This window comes from Phyllobates terribilis, unplaced genomic scaffold, assembly GCF_046119375.1.
Source record: "Phyllobates terribilis strain yellow unplaced genomic scaffold, ASM4611937v1 Scaffold_840__1_contigs__length_612611, whole genome shotgun sequence".
NCBI classification, from domain to species: domain Eukaryota; kingdom Metazoa; phylum Chordata; class Amphibia; order Anura; family Dendrobatidae; genus Phyllobates; species Phyllobates terribilis.
The window spans coordinates 374,670-391,922 of record NW_027363600.1 but is presented as its reverse complement, the minus strand read 5'-3'; the positions used below and the strand labels follow the sequence as shown (position 1 = coordinate 391,922).

Genomic DNA, 17,253 nt, shown 5'->3' with positions numbered 1-17,253 from the left:
TATGGGGCTCATCTCCTATAAATATGGGGCTCCCCTCTTATAAATATGGGGCTTCTCTCCTATAAATATGGGGCTCATCTCCTATAAATATGGGGCTCATCTCCTATAAATATGGGGTTCCTCTCCTGTAAATACGGGGCTCCCCTCTTATAAATATGGGGCACGTCTCCTATAAATATGGGGCTCCTCTCCTATAAATATGGGGCTCATCTCCTATAAATATGGGGCTTCTCTCCTATAAATATGGGGCTCCCCTCTTATAAATATGGGGCTTCTCTCCTATAAATATGGGCTCATCTCCTATAAATATGGGGCTCATCTCCTATAAATATGGGGTTCCTCTCCTGTAAATACGAGGCTCCCCTCTTATAAATATGGGGCACGTCTCCTATAAATATGGGGCTCCTCTCCTATAAATATGGGGCTTCTCTCCTATAAATATGGGGCACGTCTCCTATAAATACGGGGCTCATCTATTATAAATACGGGGCTCCCCTCTTATAAATATGGGCCTCCGCTCTTATAAATATGGGGCTCATCTCCTATAAATATGGGGCTCCTCTCCTATAAATATGGGGCTCATCTCCTATAAATATGGGGCTCATCTCCTATAAATATGGGGCTCATCTCCTATAAATATGGGGCTCGTCTCCTATAAATATGGGGCTCGTCTCCTATAAATATGGGGCTCCTCTCCTATAAATATGGAGCTTCTCTCCTATAAATATGGGGCTCATCTCCTATAAATATGGGGCTCATCTCCTATAAATATGGGGCTCCTCTCCTATAAATATGGGGCTTCTCTCCTATAAATATGGGGCTCATCTCCTATAAATAAGGGGCTCCCCACTCATAAATATAGGGCTCGTCTCCTATAAATACGGGTCACGTCTGCTATAAATATAGGGCTCGTCTCCTATAAATACGGGGCACGTCTGCTATAAATACGGGGCTCGTCTCCTATAAATATGGGGCTCATCTCCTATAAATATGGGGCACGTCTACTATAAATACGGGGCACGTCTCCTATAAATATGGGGCACGTCTCCTATAAATATGGGGCTCGTCTCCTATAAATATGGGGCTCCCCTCTTATAAATATGGGGCTCCTCTCCTATAAATATGGGGCTTCTCTCCTATAAATATGGGGCTCATCTCCTATAAATACGGGGCTCCCCACTCATAAATATAGGGCTCGTCTCCTATAAATACGGGGCACGTCTGCTATAAATATGGGGTTCATCTCCTATAAATATGGGGCTTCTCTCCTATAAATATGGGGCTCGTCTCCTATAAATACGGGGTTCCTCTCCTGTAAATACGGGGCTCCCCTCTTATAAATATAGGGCTCGTCTCCTATAAATATGGGGCTCGTCTCCTATAAATACGGGGTTCCTCTCCTGTAAATACGGGGCTCCCCTCTTATAAATATAAGGCTCGTCTACTATAAATACGGGGCTCGTCTCCTATAAATATGGGGCTCCTCTCCTATAAATATGGGGCTTCTCTCCTATAAATATGGGGCTACCCTCTTATAAATATGGGGCTCCTCTCCTATAAATATGGGGCTTCTCTCCTATAAATACGGAGCTCCCCACTCATAAATATAGGGCTCGTCTCCTCTAAATACGGGGCTCGTCTACTATAAATACGGGGCTCCTCTCCTATAAATACGGGGCTCCTCTCCTATAAATATGGGGCTCCTCTCCTATAAATATACACTGATGAGCAAAAGCGTAACAATGTTTTGGACTTTTGACCCTCAGGCTCCAGATCTCACCATCCTCTACTGCTGAACGTGAGACTCCCATCATTTTATAGACAATCATCTTGGCATCTCATACATAAATTTGACTTACAACTATTTAGCATTATTTATTAACCATATAGCTAAATTAATTCTTCGGCCAAGAAAATTGCCAAAGTGCATCATGTGAGCACCATGACAGGTGAAAAAATATGGAATGAAGTCTGTCCATCTATTCAGAAGAAAAGAGGTGGACGTCCAGGCAAAATATCGGAGTCACCAAGTCGGCTCATCACAAGGTCTATCAGTTTTGGGCGACAAACACGGCAGTGGAGGAGGCTCGTAAGCTTTGTAATAGTGAGATCACAGACGTCCATGCAAGCGCCGCGCTACACAAGTCTGGAATGGTGGCCCGAAAAAAAGTGGAGAAGCCTCAACTTCAATATCGTCATAAGAAGCGTCGGCTCGAGTTAACAAAAAAGTTCGAAAAGTGGAAGAAGATTGGAAACTGGCGAATTGGAGCAATGAGATGAAAGTCAATAGACGGCTCTGATGGGGCAAATGGGTCTGGAAGAAGTAAAGGGAAAAAGGAGCAACGGATGGAGAAAGTGAAGGAACTGTTGAGTTCGGTGGAGGAAGCCTGATAATATGGAGGAAACCTGATGATATGGGAGAAACCTAAAGATGTGGAGGAAGCCTGATGATGTGGAGGAAGCCTGATGATGTGGAGGAAGCCTGATGATGTGGAGTAAGCCTGGTGATGTGGAGTAAGCCTGGTGATATGGAGGAAGCCTGGTGATATGGAGGAAGCCTGGTGATATGGAGGAAGCCTGATGGTGTGGAGGAAGTCTGGTGGTGTGGAGGAAGCCTGATGATGTGGGGGAAGTCTGATGGTGTGGAGGAAGCCTGATGATGGGGAGGAGGCCTGGTGATATGGAGTAAACCTGGTGATATGGAGGAAGCCTGATGGTGTGGAGGAAGCCTGATGATATGGAGGAAGCCTGATGATGTGGAGGAAGCCTGATGATGTGGAGGAAGCCTGATGGTGTGGAGGAAGCCTGATGGTGTGGAGGAAGCCTGATGATGTGGAGGAAGCCTGATGATGTGGAGGAAGCCTGATGATATGGGGGAAGCCTGATGGTGTGGAGGAAGCCTGATGATATGGAGTAAGTCTGGTGATATGGAGGAAGCCTGATGATGTGGAGGAAGCCTGATGGTGTGGAGGAAGCCTGATGATGTGGAGGAAGCCTGATGATGTGGAGGAAGCCTGATGATATGGGGGAAGCCTGATGGTGTGGAGGAAGCCTGATGATATGAGGGAAGCCTGGTGGTGTGGAGCAAGCCTGATGGTGTGGAGGAAGCCTGATGATATGGAGGAAGCCTGATGATGTGGAGGAAGCCTGGTGGTGTGGAGGAAGCCTGGTGATGTGCAGGAAGCCTGGTGGTGTGGAGGAAGCCTGATGATATGGAGGAAGCCTGATGATGTGGAGGAAGCCTGGTGGTGTGGAGGAAGCCTGGTGATGTGGAGGAAGCCTGGTGGTGTGGAGGAAGCCTGGTGATGTGGAGGAAGCCTGGTGATGTGGAGGAAGCCTGGTGATGTGGAGGAAGCCTGGTGATGTGGAGGAAGCCTGGTGATGTGGAGGAAGCCTGATGATGTGGAGGAAGCCTGATGATGTGGAGGAAGCCTGATGATGTGGAGGAAGCCTGATGATGTGGGGGAAGCCTGATGATGTGGGGGAAGCCTGGTGGTGTGGAGGAAACCTGATGATATGGGGGAAACCTAAAGATGTGGAGGAAGCCTGATGATGTGGAGGAAGCCTGATGATGTGGAGGAAGCCTGATGATGTAGAGTAAGCCTGGTGATGTGGAGGAAGCCTGGTGATATGGAGGAAGCCTGGTGATATGGAGGAAGCCTGGTGATATGGAGGAAGCCTGATGGTGTGGAGGAAGCCTGGTGGTGTGGAGGAAGCCTGATGATGTGGGGGAAGTCTGATGGTGTGGAGGAAGCCTGATGATGTGGAGGAGGCCTGGTGATATGGAGTAAGCCTGGTGATATGGAGGAAGCCTGATGGTGTGGAGGAAGCCTGATGATATGGAGGAAGCCTGATGATGTGGAGGAAGCCTGATGATGTGGAGGAAGCCTGATGGTGTGGAGGAAGCCTGATGGTGTGGAGGAAGCCTGATGATGTGGAGGAAGCCTGATGATGTGGAGGAAGCCTGATGATATGGGGGAAGCCTGATGGTGTGGAGGAAGCCTGATGATATGGAGTAAGTCTGGTGATATGGAGGAAGCCTGATGATGTGGAGGAAGCCTGATGGTGTGGAGGAAGCCTGATGATGTGGAGGAAGCCTGATGATGTGGAGGAAGCCTGATGATATGGGGGAAGCCTGATGGTGTGGAGGAAGCCTGATGATATGAGGGAAGCCTGGTGGTGTGGAGCAAGCCTGATGGTGTGGAGGAAGCCTGATGATATGGAGGAAGCCTGATGATGTGGAGGAAGCCTGGTGGTGTGGAGGAAGCCTGGTGATGTGCAGGAAGCCTGGTGGTGTGGAGGAAGCCTGATGATATGGAGGAAGCCTGATGATGTGGAGGAAGCCTGGTGGTGTGGAGGAAGCCTGGTGATGTGGAGGAAGCCTGGTGGTGTGGAGGAAGCCTGGTGATGTGGAGGAAGCCTGGTGATGTGGAGGAAGCCTGGTGATGTGGAGGAAGCCTGGTGATGTGGAGGAAGCCTGGTGATGTGGAGGAAGCCTGGTGATGTGGAGGAAGCCTGATGATGTGGAGGAAGCCTGATGATGTGGAGGAAGCCTGATGATGTGGAGGAAGCCTGATGATGTGGGGGAAGCCTGATGATGTGGGGGAAGCCTGGTGGTGTGGAGGAAACCTGATGATATGGGGGAAACCTAAAGATGTGGAGGAAGCCTGATGATGTGGAGGAAGCCTGATGATGTGGAGGAAGCCTGATGATGTGGAGGAAGCCTGATGATGTGGAGTAAGCCTGGTGATGTGGAGTAAGCCTGGTGATATGGAGGAAGCCTGGTGATATGGAGGAAGCCTGGTGATATGGAGGAAGCCTGATGGTGTGGAGGAAGCCTGGTGGTGTGGAGGAAGCCTGATGATGTGGGGGAAGTCTGATGGTGTGGAGGAAGCCTGATGATGTGGAGGAGGCCTGGTGATATGGAGTAAGCCTGGTGATATGGAGGAAGCCTGATGGTGTGGAGGAAGTCTGATGATATGGAGGAAGCCTGATGATGTGGAGGAAGCCTGGTGGTGTGGAGGAAGCCTGGTGATGTGGAGGAAGCCTGGTGGTGTGGAGGAAGCCTGGCGATGTGGAGGAAGCCTGGTGATGTGGAGGAAGCCTGATGATGTGGAGGAAGCCTGGTGATGTGGAGGAAGCCTGGCGATGTGGAGGAAGCCTGGTGATGTGGATGAAGCATGATGATGTGGAGGAAGCCTGATGATGTGGAGGAAGCCTGATGATGTGGAGGAAGCCTGATGATGTGGGGGAAGCCTGATGATGTGGGGGAAGCCTGGTGGTGTGGAGGAAACCTGATGATGTGGAGGAAGCCTGATGATGTGGAGGAAGCCTGATGATGTGGAGGAAGCCTGATGATGTGGAGGAAGCCTGATGATGTGGAGGAAGCCTGATGATGTGGAGGAAGCCTGGTGATGTGGAGGAAGCCTGGTGATGTGGAGGAAGCCTGGTGATGTGGGGTAAGCCTGATGATATGGAGGAAGCCTGGTGATATGGATTAAGCCTGATGATATGGATTAAGCCTGATGATATGGGGTTGTCTCACAGCCAAAGGCGTTGGATACTTGACCAGGATCGATGGTGGTCTCAATGCTCAACTACATGTGAGTATCCTACAAGACGAGTTACTTTGTACACTCGAGTATTATGGGTATGAAGAGGATGACATGGTGCTCCAGCAGGACAATGACCCGAAGCATACGGCGAGATTGGGGAAGAAATGGTTCAATGACAATGAAGTAGAGGTGCTGGACTGGCCCCACAGTCCCCATACCTCAACCCAATCCAACACTTGTGGGTAGAGGTGAAGATATAACTGTATACAGACTCAAGAGAGGCGACCACTCTGCACCAACTGTGGGACCGAGTAGAAGAGACCTGGGATCAGATGTCGGTGGAGACGTGCTCGAATCTGATCGAGAGCAAGAAGGATTCAGGCCGTGCTGAAAGCCAAAGGCGGATTTACACAATACTAACAAAATAATAAAAAAACAGTAACAACGCAGAGACAGGAGGAGAATCTGCAGAACTAATCATCTGCTAAATAGCTGCACGTGACATTAATGTATGAGATAGAGAAGATGATTGTCTACAGTCATGGCCAAAAGTATTGAGAATGAGACAAATAGTAATTTTTCCAAAGTTTACTGCTCAATTTTTTGTAATGGCAATTTGCATATACTCCTGAATGTCAAAGAGTGATCAGCTTAACAGCAATTACTGTACTTGCAAAGTCAATATTTGCCCAGAAAATGAACTTTAACCCCCAACACACATTTCAACATCATTGCAGTCCTGCCTTAAAAGGAGCAGCTAACATCGTTTTAGTGATTGATCCATTAACACAGGTGTGGGTGTTGATGAGGACAGGGCTGGCGATCAATCAGTCATGATTAAGTAAGAATGACATCACTGGACACTTTATAAGGAGGCTGGTTCTTGGTATCATTGTTTCTCTTCAGTTAACCATGGTTATCTCTAAAGAAACACGTGCAGCCATCATTGCACTGCACAAAAATGGCCTAACAGGGAAGAGTATCGCAGCTACAAAGATTGCACCTCAGTCAACAATCTATCGCATCATCAAGAACTTCAAGGAGAGAGCTTCCATTGTTGTCAAAAAGGCTCCAGGGCGCCCAAGAAAGACCAGCAAGCGCCAGGACCGTATCTTAAAACTGTTTCATCTGCGGGATGGGACTAGCAGCAGTGCCGAGCTTGCTCAGGAATGGCAGCAGGCTGGTGTGAGTGCTTCTGCACGCACTGTGAGGCGCAGACTCTTTGAGCAAGGGCTGGTTTCAAGGAGGGCAGCAAAGAAGCCACTTCTCTCCAGAAAAAACATCAGGGACCGACTGATATTCTGCAAAAGGTACAGGGAGTGGACTGCTGAGGACTGGGGCAAAGTCATTTTCTCTGATGAATCCCCTTTTCGATTGTTTGGGACATCTGGAAAACAGCTTATTTGGAAAAGAAGAGGTGAGCGCTACCACCAGTCTTGTCTCATGCCAACTGTAAAGCATCCTGAAACCATTCATGTGTGGGGTTGCTTCTCAGCCAAGGGAATCGGCTCACTCACAGTCTTGCCTAAAAACACAGCCATGAATAAAGAATGGTACCAGAATGTCCTCCAATAGCAACTTCTCCCAACCGTCCAAGAGCAGTTTGGCGCCCAACAATGCCTTTTTCAGCATGATGGAGCACCTTGCCATAAAGCAAAGGTGATAACTAAATGGCTCATGGAGCAAAACATAGAGGTTTTGGGTCCATGGCCTGGAAACTCCCCAGATCTTAATCCCATTGAGAACTTGTGGTCAATCATCAAGAGACGGGTGGACAAACAAAAACTAACAAATTCTGGCAAAATGCAAGCATTGATTATGCAAGAATGGACTGCTATCAGTCAGGATTTGGTCCAAAAGTTGATTGAGAGCATGCCAGGGAGAATTACAGAGGTCTTGAAGAAGAAGGGGCAACACTGCAAATATTGACTCATTCTAACTGTCAATATAACCTATTGGTCCTCATAATATGATTGCAATTATATTTCTGTATGTGATATAAACATCAGACAAACACTAATACAAACCAGAGGCCAGCAGATCATGGGAAAAGATCATTGTGGTGTCATTCTCAAAACTTTTGGCCATGACTGTATACAATGATGGGAGACTCACGCTCAGCAGCAGAGGATGGTGGGATCTGGAGCCTGAGGGTCAGAAGGTCTGAACATTGCTCCCTTTGTCCTTCTAGGTGTGATGCGGCTCTTCCATCTTGTGAATCATCAGTGGGATGAGGCGGCTTCCACCATGTTCTCCTCAGCGGCCCCAAAGACACTGAGACTCTGTGGAGGAATCTGGGGTCGCCGCGCTCAGACTGCAGCGCAGTGGATCCCACCGTGTGCGCAGTGTGGGCCGGGACGCTGGCAGCTCCTGATGTTTGGCTGCCATGTGCCACTGATTGGGTCAGAGACGGGCGTGGAGCCGCCGGGACGTCTGATAGGAGGAGGCCGGACAGTCCCGACACAGCGGAGGAGAGAGAAGACGTCCAGAAGTCACACAGCACGACACGAAACCTCAGCAACACGCAAACACAAGAGGGCGACACTGCACACAACACTGCACAAGAGGGCAACACTGCACACAACACTGCACAAGAGGGCAACACTGCACACAACACAACACAAGAGGGCGACACTGCACACAACACAACACAATACAGAACACAACACAAGAGGGCGACACTGCACACAACACAACACAATACAGAACACAACACAAGAGGGCGACACTGCACACAACACTGCACACAACACTGCACACAACACAACACAATACAGAACACAACACAGAACACAACACTGCACAGAACACAACACAAGAGGGCGACACTGCACACAACACAACACAATACAGAACACAACACAAGAGGGCGACACTGCACACAACACTGCACACAACACTGCACAAGAGGGCGACACTGCACAAGAGGGCGACACTGCACAGAACACAACACAAGAGCGCGACACTGCACACAACACTGCACACAACACTGCACACAACACAACACAATACAGAACACAACACAGAACACAACACTGCACAGAACACAACACAAGAGGGCGACACTGCACACAACACTGCACAATACAGAACACAACACAGAACACAACACAATACAGAACACAACACTGCACACAACACTGCACAAGAGGGCGACACTGCACACAACACAACACAAGAGGGCGACACTGCACAGAACACTGCACACAACACAAGAGGGCGACACTGCACACAACACAACACTGCACACAACACTGCACAAGAGGGCAACACTGCACACAACACAAGAGGGCGACACTGCACACAACACTGCACAATACAGAACACAACACAGAACACAACACAATACAGAACACAACACTGCACACAACACTGCACAAGAGGGCGACACTGCACACAACACAACACAAGAGGGCGACACTGCACAGAACACTGCACACAACACAACACAAGAGGGCGACACTGCACACAACACAACACTGCACACAACACTGCACAAGAGGGCAACACTGCACACAACACAACACAAGAGGGCGACACTGCACACAACACAACACTGCACACAACACTGCACAAGAGGGCAACACTGCACACAACACAACACAAGAGGGCGACACTGCACAGAACACTGCACACAACACAACACAAGAGGGCGACACTGCACACAACACAACACTGCACACAACACTGCACAAGAGGGTGACACTGCACACAACACAACACAAGAGGGCGACACTGCACACAACACAACACAAGAGGGCGACACTGCACAGAACACTGCACACAACACAACACAATACAGAACACAACACAGAACACAACACTGCACAGAACACAACACAAGAGGGCGACACTGCACACAACACTGCACAAGAGGGCAACACTGCACACAACACTGCACAAGAGGGCAACACTGCACACAACACTGCACACAACACACAACACAACACAAGAGGGCAACACTGCACACAACACTGCACAAGAGGGCGACACTGCACACAACACAACACAAGAGGGCGACACTGCACACAACACAACACAAGAGGGCAACACTGCACACAACACAACACAAGAGGGTGACACTGCACACAACACAACACAATACAGAACACAACACACAACACAACACTGCACACAACACTGCACAAGAGGGCAACACTGCACAAGAGGGCAACACTGCACACAACACTGCACAAGAGGGCGACACTGCACACAACACTGCACAAGAGGGCAACACTGCACACAACACTGCACACAACACAACAAACAACACTGCACACAACACAACACTGCACACAACACTGCACAAGAGGGCAACACTGCACAAGAGGGCAACACTGCACACAACACTGCACAAGAGGGCAACACTGCACACAACACTGCACAAGAGGGCGACACTGCACACAACACAACACAAGAGGGCGACACTGCACACAACACTGCACAAGAGGGCGACACTGCACACAACACTGCACAAGAGGGCGACACTGCACACAACACAACACAAGAGGGCGACACTGCACACAACACAACACAAGAGGGCGACACTGCACACAACACTGCACAAGAGGGCGACACTGCACAGAACACTGCACACAACACAACACAAGAGGGCAACACTGCACACAACACTGCACAATACAGAACACAACACTGCACAGAACACAACACAAGAGGGCGACACTGCACAGAACACAACACTGCACACAACACTGCACAAGAGGGCGACACTGCACAGAACACAACACAAGAGGGCGACACTGCACACAACACTGCACAAGAGGGCGACACTGCACACAACACTGCACAAGAGGGCGACACTGCACAGAACACTGCACAAGAGGACGACACTGCACAGAACACTGCACACAACACAACACAAGAGGGCAACACTGCACACAACACTGCACAACACAGAACACAACACTGCACAGAACACAACACAAGAGGGCGACACTGCACAGAACACAACACTGCACACAACACTGCACAAGAGGGCGACACTGCACAGAACACAACACAAGAGGGCGACACTGCACACAACACTGCACAAGAGGGCGACACTGCACACAACACTGCACAAGAGGGCGACACTGCACAGAACACTGCACAAGAGGGCGACACTGCACAGAACACTGCACACAACACAACACAAGAGGGCGACACTGCACACAACACAACACAATACAGAACACAACACAGAACACAACACAGAACACTGCACAGAACACAACACAAGAGGGCGACACTGCACACAACACAACATTGCACACAACACTGCACAAGAGGGCGACACTGCACACAACACAACACAAGAGGGCGACACTGCACAGAACACAACACAATACAGAACACAACACAGAACACAACACTGCACAGAACACAACACAAGAGGGCGACACTGCACACAACACAACACTGCACACAACACTGCACAAGAGGGCAACACTGCACACAACACTGCACAAGAGGGCGACACTGCACACAACACAACACTGCATACAACACAACACAAGAGGGCAAAACTGCACAGAACACAACACAAGAGGGCAACACTGCACAGAACACTCCACAAGAGGGCGACACTGCACACAACACTGCACAAGAGGGCAACACTGCACACAACACAAAACACAACACAAGAGGGCGACACTGCACACAACACAACACTGCACACAACACTGCACAAGAGGGCAACACTGCACACAACACTGCACAAGAGGGCGACACTGCACACAACACAACACAAAACACAACACAAGAGGGCGACACTGCACACAACACAACACAACACTGCACACAACACTGCACAAGAGGGCAACACTGCACACAACACTGCACAAGAGGGCGACACTGCACACAACACAACACAAAACACAACACAAGAGGGCGACACTGCACACAACACAACACAAGAGGGCAACACTGCACAGAACACAACACAAGAGCGCGACACTGCACACAACACTGCACACAACACAACACAATACAGAACACAACACAGAACACAACACTGCACAGAACACAACACAAGAGGGCGACACTGCACACAACACAACACAAGAGGGCAACACTGCACAGAACACAACACAAGAGCGCGACACTGCACACAACACTGCACAAGAGGGCGACACTGCACACAACACAAAACACAACACAAGAGGGCGACACTGCACACAACACAACACAAGAGGGCAACACTGCACAGAACACAACACAAGAGCGCGACACTGCACAGAACACAACACAAGAGCGCGACACTGCACACAACACAACACAAGAGCGCGACACTGCACACAACAGAACACTGCACAAGAGGGCGACACTGCACACAACACAACACAAGAGGGCAACACTGCACAGAACACAACACAAGAGCGCGACACTGCACACAACAGAACACTGCACAAGAGGGCGACACTGCACACAACACAACACAAGAGGGCGGCACTGCACAGAACACAACACAATACAGAACACAACACAGAACACAACACAACACAGAACACAACACAAGAGGGCGACACTGCACACAACACAACACTGCACACAACACTGCACAAGAGGGTGACACTGCACACAACACAATACAGAACACTGCACAGAACACAACACAATACAGAACACAACACCGAACACAACACTGCACAGAACACAACACAGAACACAAAACAAGAGGGCGACACTGCACACAACACAACACTGCACAGAACACAACACAGAACACAAAACAAGAGGGCGACACTGCACACAACACAACACTGCACACAACACAACACTGCACACAACACTGCACAAGAGGGTGACACTGCACACAACACAATACAGAACACTGCACAGAACACAACACAATACAGAACACAACACCGAACACAACACTGCACACAACACAACACTGCACACAACACAACACTGCACAGAACACTGCACAAGAGGGCGAAACTGCACAGAACACAACACAAGAGCGCGACACTGCACAGAACACAACACAAGAGCTCGACACTGCACAGAACACAACACAAGAGCGCGACACTGCACAGAACACAACACAAGAGCGCGACACTGCACAGAACACAACACAAGAGCGCGACACTGCACAGAACACTGCACAATACAGAACACAACACTGCACAAGAGGGCGACACTGCACACAACACAACACTGCACACAACACTGCACAAGAGGGCGACACTGCACACAACACAACACTGCACAGAACACAACACAAGAGGGCGACACTGCACAGAACACAACACAATACAGAACACAACACAGAACACAACACTGCACAGAACACTGCACAGAACACAACACAAGAGGGCGACACTGCACACAACACAACACTGCACACAACACAACACAAGAGGGCGACACTGCACACAACACTGCACAAGAGGGCGACACTGCACACAACACAACACAAGAGCGCGACACTGCACACAACACAAGAGGGCGACACTGCACAGAACACAACACAAGAGGGCGACACTGCATATTACAAGAGGGCGACACTGCACAGAACACAACACAAGAGGGCGACACTGCACAGAACACAACACAATACAGAACACAACACAGAACACAACACAGAACACTGCACAGAACACAACACTGCACAGAACACTGCACAGAACACAACACTGCACAGAACACTGCACAGAACACAACACTGCACAGAACACAACACTGCACAGAACACTGCACAGAACACAACACAACACAGAACACTGCACAGAACACAACACTGCACAGAACACTGCACAGAACACAACACTGCACAGAACACTGCACAGAACACAACACTGCACAGAACACAACACTGCACACAACACTGCACAGAACACAACACATAACACTGCACAGAACACTGCACAGAACACTGCACAGAACACAACACTGCACACAACACTGCACAGAACACAACACAAGAGTGCGACACTGCACACAACACAACACTGCACAGAACACAACACTGCACAGAACACAACACTGCACAGAACACTGCACACAACACTGCACAGAACACAACACAGAACACAACACTGCACAGAACACAACACTGCACAGAACACTGCACACAACACTGCACAGAACACAACACATAACACTGCACAGAACACTGCACAGAACACTGCACAGAACACAACACTGCACAGAACACAACACTGCACAGAACACAACACTGCACACAACACTGCACACAACACTGCACAATTCTGCACATTACACACCGGACCCCGGACTCACCTCTTCATATGCGGTGTCTGCTGTCCTCTCCTTTGGACCCGGACCGCTCCACCGTCGTGTGTTCGGTTCTCCGATCTTCAGCACGGACCCCCAATCCTTCAGTGAATTAATATCCTGAAGAGAAGACGGAGAGATTTCACTTTGAGACACAGGATGAAAAATGATCTTTCCAGGTGATCAGTGAGAGATCAAAGAGATCCCAAACACTCATCAATACAATGTCCATAATGACCTGAAGACCACCTGCAGACCCTTCCCGCATTACCTCTGGGCCCTTCCCGCATTACCTCTGGACCCTTCCCGCATTACCTCTGGACCCTTCCCGCATTACCTCTGGGCCCTTCCCGCATTACCTCTGGGCCCTTCCCGCATTACCTCTGGGCCTTTCCCTCATTACCTCTGGGCCCTTCCCGCATTACCTCTGGACCCTTCCCGCATTACCTCTGGGCTCTTCCCGCATTACCTCTGGGCCCTTCCCTCATTACCTCTGGACCCTTCCCGCATTACCTCTGGGCTCTTCCCGCATTACCTCTGGGCCCTTCCCTCATTACCTCTGGGCCCTTCCCGCATTACCTCTGGGCCCTTCCCGCATTACCTCTGGGCCTTTCCCTCATTACCTCTGGGCCCTTCCCTCATTACCTCTGGACCCTTCCCGCATTACCTCTGGGCCCTTCCCGCATTACCTCTGGGCCCTTCCCGCATTACCTCTGGGCCCTTCCCACATTACCTCTGGGCCTTTCCCTCATTACCTCTGGGCCCTTCCCTCATTACCTCTGGGCCCTTCCCTCATTACCTCTGGACCCTTCCCTCATTACCTCTGGGCCCTTCCCGCATTACCTCTGGGCCCTTCCCTCATTACCTCTGGGCCCTTCCCTCATTACCTCTGGGCCCTTCCCTCATTACCTCTGGGCCCTTCCCGCATTACCTCTGGGCTCTTCCCGCATTACCTCTGGGCCCTTCCCGCATTACCTCTGGGCCCTTCCCGCATTACCTCTGGACCCTTCCCTCATTACCTCGGGGCCCTTACCTCATTACCTCTGGGCTCTTCCCGCATTACCCCTGGGCCCTTCCCTCATTACCTCTGGGCTCTTCCCGCATTACCTCTGGACCCTTCCCTCATTACCTCTGGACCCTTCCCGCATTACCTCTGGGCCCTTCCCTCATTACCTCTGGGCCCTTCCCTCATTACCTCTGGGCCCTTCCCGCATTACCTCTGGGCTCTTCCCGCATTACCTCTGGGCCCTTCCCGCATTACCTCTGGGCTCTTCCCTCATTACCTCTGGGCCCTTCCCTCATTACCTCTGGGCCCTTCCCGCATTACCTCTGGGCTCTTCCCGCATTACCTCTGGGCCCTTCCCGCATTACCTCTGGACCCTTCCCGCATTACCTCTAGGCCCTTCCCGCATTACCTCTGCGCCCTTCCCGCATTACCTCTGCGCCCTTCCCGCATTACCTCTGGGTCCTTCCCTCATTACCTCTGCGCCCTTCCCGCATTACCTCTGGGCCCTTCCCTCATTACCTCTGGGCTCTTCCCTCATTACCTCTGGGCTCTTCCCTCATTACCTCTGGGCCCTTCCCTCATTACCTCTGCGCCCTTCCCGCATTACCTCTGGGCCCTTTCCGCATTACCTCTGCGCCCTTCCCGCATTACCTCTGGACCCTTCCCTCATTACCTCTGGACCCTTTCCGCATTACCTCTGGACCCTTTCCGCATTACCTCTGGACTCTTCCCGCATTACCTCTGGACCCTTCCTGCATTACCTCTGGGCTCTTCCCGCATTACCTCTGGACCCTTCCTGCATTACCTCTGGGCCCTTCCCGCATTACCTCTGGACCCTTCCCTCATTACCTCTGGGCCCTTCCCGCATTACCTCTGGGCTCTTCCCGCATTACCTCTGGGCCCTTCCCGCATTACCTCTGGACCCTTCCCGCATTACCTCTGCGCCCTTCCCGCATTACCTCTGGGCCCTTCCCGCATTACCGCTGGACCCTTCCCGCATTACCTCTGGACCCTTCCCTCATTACCTCTGGACCCTTTCCGCATTACCTCTGGACCCTTCCCGCATTACCTCTGGACCCTTCCTGCATTACCTCTGGGCTCTTCCCGCATTACCTCTGGACCCTTCCTGCATTACCTCTGGGCCCTTCCCGCATTACCTCTGGACCCTTCCCTCATTACCTCTGGGCCCTTCCCGCATTACCTCTGGGCTCTTCCCGCATTACCTCTGGGCCCTTCCCGCATTACCTCTGGACCCTTCCCGCATTACCTCTGCGCCCTTCCCGCATTACCTCTGGGCCCTTCCCGCATTACCGCTGGACCCTTCCCGCATTACCTCTGGGCTCTTCCCGCATTACCTCTGGGCTCTTCCCGCATTACCTCTGGGCCCTTCCCGCATTACCGCTGGACCCTTCCCGCATTACCTCTGGGCTCTTCCCGCATTACCGCTGGACCCTTCCCGCATTACCTCTGGGCTCTTCCCGCATTACCGCTGGACCCTTCCCGCATTACCTCTGGGCTCTGCCCGCATTACCGCTGGACCCTTCCCGCATTACCTCTGGGCTCTTCCCGCATTACCTCTGGGCCCTTCCCGCATTACCTCTGGACCCTTCCCGCATTACCTCTGGGCTCTTCCCGCATTACCGCTGGACCCTTCCCGCATTACCTCTGGGCTCTTCCCGCATTACCTCTGGGCCCTTCCCGCATTACCTCTGGACCCTTCCCGCATTACCTCTGGGCTCTTCCCGCATTACCGTTGGACCCTTCCCGCATTACCTCTGGGCTCTTCCCGCATTACCGCTGGACCCTTCCCGCATTACCTCTGGGCTCTTCCCACATTACCTCTGGGCTCTTCCCGCATTACCTCTGGACCCTTCCCGCATTACCTCTGGACCCTTCCCGCATTACCGCTGGACCCTTCCCGCATTACCTCTGGACCCTTCCCGCACTACCTCTGCGCCCTTCTCGCATTACCTCTGGGCTCTTCCCGCATTACCTCTGGGCTCTTCTCGCATTACCTCTGGGCTCTTCCCGCATTACCTCTGGACCCTTCCCGCATTACCTCTGGACCCTTCCCGCACTACCTCTGTGCCCTTCTCGCATTACCTCTGGGCTCTTCCCGCATTACCTCTGGACCCTTCCCGCATTACCTCTGGGCTCTTCCCGCATTACCTCAGGACCCTTCCCGCATTACCTCTGGACCCTTCCCGCATTACCTCTGGGCTCTTCCCGCATTACCTCTGGACCCTTCCCGCATTACCTCTGGACCCTTCCCGCATTACCTCTGGACCCTTCCCGCATTACCTCTGGGCTCTTCCCGCATTACCTCTGGACCCTTCCCGCATTACCTCTGGGCTCTTCCCGCATTACCTCTGGGCCCTTCCCGCATTACCTCTGGGCTCTTCCCGCATTACCTCTGGGCCCTTCCCGCATTACCTCTGGACCCTTCCCGCA

The 17,253-nt window shown here is 51.4% G+C and overlaps 1 long non-coding RNA gene across 1 annotated transcript in view; it reads right to left on the bottom strand.

Moving 5' to 3' along the window:
* Positions 1-17,253, bottom strand: part of LOC141240335 (uncharacterized) — a 238,992-nt gene that overhangs the window by 200,620 nt on the left and 21,119 nt on the right. Inside the window, exon 2 of the long non-coding RNA XR_012305585.1 lies at positions 13,803-13,916. This is a non-coding gene — a long non-coding RNA (uncharacterized lncRNA). The remainder of the gene's footprint in view (positions 1-13,802; positions 13,917-17,253) is intronic.